Source organism: Salvia miltiorrhiza, chromosome 8 (genome assembly GCF_028751815.1).
Source record: "Salvia miltiorrhiza cultivar Shanhuang (shh) chromosome 8, IMPLAD_Smil_shh, whole genome shotgun sequence".
Lineage (NCBI taxonomy): Eukaryota > Viridiplantae > Streptophyta > Magnoliopsida > Lamiales > Lamiaceae > Salvia > Salvia miltiorrhiza.
Genome location: NC_080394.1, coordinates 12,418,694 through 12,423,998, shown reverse-complemented (window position 1 = coordinate 12,423,998; position 5,305 = coordinate 12,418,694). Strand labels below are relative to the sequence as shown.

The 5,305-nt window shown below is 35.8% G+C and overlaps 1 long non-coding RNA gene across 1 annotated transcript; it reads right to left on the bottom strand.

The window, feature by feature from the left end:
• Nucleotides 1–2,589: 2,589 nt before the first annotated feature.
• Nucleotides 2,590–3,472, bottom strand: LOC131001070 (uncharacterized). Its single transcript, XR_009093853.1, has 2 exons — nt 3,240–3,472; nt 2,590–3,008 (listed from the first exon to the last, which is right to left on the bottom strand). It is a non-coding gene; the product is annotated as an uncharacterized LOC131001070 (long non-coding RNA).
• Between the last annotated feature and the right edge of the window lie 1,833 nt (nt 3,473–5,305).

Sequence of the window (5,305 nt, the reverse complement as noted above, 5' to 3'; positions counted from 1 at the left end):
TTTATGATCCGTTTTCGCTCACGAACTCCTATCGAGACGAACTACAACTTGTATTTCATCCAATTCTTCCAAATTCTGCTTCATTATTTCTGAAAATTCGTTCAAACACAAGCAAGTAACAAGTTCTTGACCATAAACGAATATAAGCTCAAATAGACCATCAAACACACAAAATCCTCACAACTAAGCATCAAAAAAAGACACACCAAGAGGTAAAAATGCATGTTTATCATATATATATATATATATATATATATATGTGTGTGTGTGTGTGTGTGTGTGTGTATGTATGTATGTGTGTGTGTGTGTGTATAAATAAGAAATACGAGAAAAAATATGGAGTAATACATTCCAACTATAATATGCTTAACATTGTACATTGATTTGTTACATTTATGTTATTTTTATCTTATTTTTCTTTCTTAGTTAATTTTTAATGTTGAACTTGAGTCAATTCTTAAGTTAAAAGTAAAATTACAAATTATTAATAGTGAAATTAGTTTATTTATTTAAAAAATGAAACATTTTTTTTAATGTATAAAAGTATGTCTTTATATGCTTTATCAATCTACTTGATGTTGAATTAATTGAATTGCGAACAATTATTTATTATATTAAGTGATTTTTTTAAAAAAATGCATGAAAATAAAGTGTATGGAATGCTAAAAAGAATTGCTTCGGGGGCGGGAGACCCCGAACCCCGTGTAAATGTTTTCAGACGCCGTAGTTCATAAATTCAGTCTTCCTATTATTAAATTCTGAATTCGCCCTTGAATCCAACCATATATATATATATATATTGAGAGAGAGGGATTTGAAATCGTTCATGTAACAATAAATTACTACAACTTTAAAAAATTAAAATGTATAATTGTAAATAAATTATTTCGAAAGTATACATAACTATTGCAAATAATTATCAATTAAGTGATAACATAGAGAGAGAAGTACATACATAAACCCCTTCTTCAGTTAACCAATAATATGCATTTGCTAGTTTACTACATGAAAATCCATACACATAAGCATGAGTTTGCATGTGCATTTATCATTTAGAAACATAACTTGAGATTTACTTCTAAAAATAGGCATCATTTCTAATACCTCGTTTTCAAAATATTACATGATCGATCCCACACGTATATCATAATGTTATTAAATTTAGTGTTCTAACTAATATTACATGATCGATCCCACACGTATATCATAATGTTTTTAAATTTAAATAAGGTGTTCTGACTAAACCAGATAACAAACATGGTCATAATTTCCGTCAAAAAAAAACATGGTCATAATTTAAACAAAATAAGGTGTTCTAACTAAATCAGATAACAAGCATGGTCATAATTTAAACAAGGGTTAAAGTGCAGGTACATCTTTAATATAGACACCCCTAAAGCGTATACTCTCTCATACTCGATATTGAATCAATTAAGTTATCGATGTCCCAAAATCGGGGCAATTAAACCCTCCCTTCAAATGCAGTTACACGGCCGTTTGTTATTTATTTATTTATTTTAATTCGATAGTGGGTCCCACATTTTCGAATGTCCAATAGCAGAAGCCCACATGTCAATTTTCATCTTCATCTTCATCAACTTAGCAAGTTCCTCTTGCTCATCTCGGATCTGTTTTGCATAATAAAAGGCTGCATCGCTGCAAAACCTAACCAAGTGAATTGACTTGAGCGTTGAAATGTCTCCTATTTTCAAAGGGATCTCCTTGAACCTACGCATGTATCTAAGGCGAAGCTGCTCAAGGATCGAAAAGTGGGAGCTCTCCGTCTCCCAACACTCCAAATCCTCACCCTTACTTATTTCCAACAATTTGAGGCTGCAGAACTGTCCTTCCACCGTACACCACTCCCTTCCTACACAGGCATATTCCCTCAGCCTTGAAGCCAAGGCAACAAACCCACCATCTCCGTCATCACCCCCACTGGAGATGTGGGCCCCCAGTCCAACTGTTATAGTCTCATTCTCCATTCTTACCGCGCCACCAGCTGCTATTGACTCAACCCAAAATACCTAAGGGATTGACTCGCAATCGTACGAGGTCGTCCTAGTATAATAAGCTAACCCATCGTCTCACAAGGAAGACTAAACAGGGCTTTGATCATGCTACGCATGGAGAACAGGAAATAAACCTAACACTCTAATTAGAAGTTTGGGTCTGACACTCTCTCTCCGATTAACTAATGTGTAATTGAAATAAAGCATATGAAGTTATCTAAGCGATAGATAGGAAGCAGGCAAGGAAAGCAGTTAGAAAATATATAGAACTAGGGTTCTAATCTAACAATTTAGAAATCAATAATTAAATTCAAAATCATAAAGCAATAATTATCTAGGCAAGGGAAATAAACAAGCATTCAAATCTATGGAAAGCACTAATCATGATTTATCCTAAAGAACATGTAAAAGAATAGCAACTCAATTTCAACAGAGAATTACACTAACAAATCAAACAACGAGCTAACTACTATAACTAGGTGATAAATAATAAAAAAACATAAAGTAACATCAATAACCATTATCTAAATATGCTCATTCATCTAAGCAATAAACAACCAAGAACAACCAAAGAAAATCGATAAAACTAGTAATGAAAATTTAATGAGATCTTACATAAATTCGATGCAAAACTTCAATCCGAATGATCCAATGTTTTTAAGACCTATTCTAACTCTCAAAAACTAAGGAAATACAGTGAAAATCGCCTAGGGAGGCTGGGGAGTCGAGAATGGAAGTGAAACCCTAGAAAAATAATTTTAAACCTGAAAAAACGTAACTGCCGGAAATACGCGGTCGGCGGCGGCCGCCGCCTATGCCCTTCGCAGAATGGGCATGGCGGGCGACGCGAGGCAGCAGGCGGCGCGGAGGCGGCGGAGGCGACGATGGCTGCTGCTTTCCTCCAAAATTCGTCCGACCCCCATACAACTCTGCGAAGCGGGAGATCCAAGACACATCAACAAAAACTTCGCGAAACGCTAAAAACTCCACGACGCCCTACAAAACAATAAGAACGCACACAAAATCATTGACCAAGTATAAAATAATACAAATATGCACAGAGCATGCTCAACAGTCTGTCCTAACACCCGCAATTATCAACCAAAAATGAGGTAAATAGCTATCGAAGTCGTCGCCTTCGTCAGCTCCTTTACTTGACAAGATGGCCACAACAAAGAAAAATTCGTCTGCCGTCGGTCGACGAGGCTCAGCCTTCCCCTTTCTCACCTCAGTCGGACAATAGCGGTCTAAACCGTTTAGAGCCAAGAAAATGCGAGTCCATTGAGATTTTATTGTTGTCAGATGAGTCTATCACAAAGAAAAACTGAGTGGAAAAATCAGCCGAAATTTGTAAAGCTTTCACCCACAAATACATCAACTCATTGTAGGTGACGAAAATGAAGATGAAAATTGACACGTGGGCTTTTGCTATTGGACTTTCAAAAATGTGGGACCCAATATCGAATTAAAATAAATAAATATAACAAACGGTTGTGTAACAGCGTTTGAAGAGAGGATTTAATTGCTCCGATTTTGAAAAATTGGGACTTAATTGATCCAATATAGAGTACGGGGTATACGCTCTAGGGTGTCTACATTAGCGGTGTATATGTACCTTAACGGCTTAACCCTTTAAACAAAACAAACAAAAGCTAATCCATAAAGATAAAACATTTTTTGAAGCTTATCTTAGTAATTTTTTGCAAGTTTCGACCGTTCGGTCAAAATCTATTAAAGAGGCAATTTTCAATTGGAATTCAATTTCAAATTAATTTTATAATTGAGTGGCAATTTTGTAGTTATAATAAAATTAAATGTTTATTTGTAAATTATTATTTTTTTCTTTATCTTTTTTATTTTATTTTAATTCTTTCCAAAATTATAAAATTCGACTAATAATAAAATATTCAATATGCATATCAAATTAAAATTTTTGATATATTTTATGTAAATATATGATTTAAAATGTAAAAATTATATTTATTTAAAGATTAAATTTTCAAAACATTGTCTCTCCTCTTTCATCTTTTTTTTAGTAAATCTATTTTTCATTTCATTTTCTATTTTTATTTTTATTTTCATTTTTTTTAATTTATCTATTTTTGTGTCTTTTCATAATATCAATTTTTTATTATTGTGAAAGTTTTTTTTTCTATATTCAACTCAAATGTATTTAGTTAAAATTAAATTTTTATTATATTTATAAATAGGATTAATTGCCTGTAAATTCATAACGTTTTCACGGAATTGGTTTTTGCTTCTAATTTAAAAAAATGCTTTTAAATACATAACCTTTCATTTTTTTGTCTTGTTTTTGTCTGGTGATCGATTTTTTCTTACGCTCACGCCAGATATTACTCGGTGGCAGCCGGAATTGATGCGGTGGCAGCCTGAAATTGACACCTAGGCTTGTTAATGACATGTGAAAATAATAATAATAAGAAAATGAAAAAAAGAACCCACATCATCATCTTCCCCAACCTCCCCCATCATCGTCGTCGGTCGCCGCCACCACCATCGCCGTCGTTCGCTTTTCGATTGACCAACCCCTCAACCTGTCCTGTAATTTCTTTGAAAAATGTGACCCACAAACACACAATTGTATGCAGTTAAAGGGGACCTTTTTCTCATTTTGCCTAGGACCCATGAAAACTCCGGAACGGGGCTAGCCCTATCACTCCGAACCCGCAGCTGCCCCCATGCCTTTGTTCGTTTAACCATAGGGGCAGTGGACGCCGGCTAAGGGAGGATGAGGCGCTGACAGCTAGATGTCGGGCATCCCGGAACTTCTGAGCCACAACGGCGTTGGAAGAACTGAGTGGCAACAACAATTTTGACTGAATTGTATCGATAGAAGCTAAGGCTCTGATTTTTGTCTCGTTCGTGTGAGTAAGTAACCTGGAGTAAAAATTGAGTAATTGAGAAATGAAGAAAAGTGAGGGAGAGAAAATATGTAGGTAGAAAGAGAGGCGGTCGCCGCTCGCCGGAGATTCTAGAAGAAGCGGCGAAAATCTCAAACAGGTAGAGAGATGCGGGTTTCTGCTTTGGCTGTTAGCGCCTCATCCTCCGGCCCTTAGCTATCTGGTGGTTGCTCGACAGGGCAGGGGAGGTTGAGGGGTGAAAGGGCGGCCGACGGTGATGGTGGCGACGGGAGGGGGGGAATTAGGGTTTGGGTGTGGGGGAGGTTGGGAAAGATGATGATGTGGGTTTTTTTTCTTTTTTTTATTGTTTTTTTTTTCTACATGTCAATAATATGCTTAGGTGTCAATTTCCAGCTGTCACCGTGTAATTTC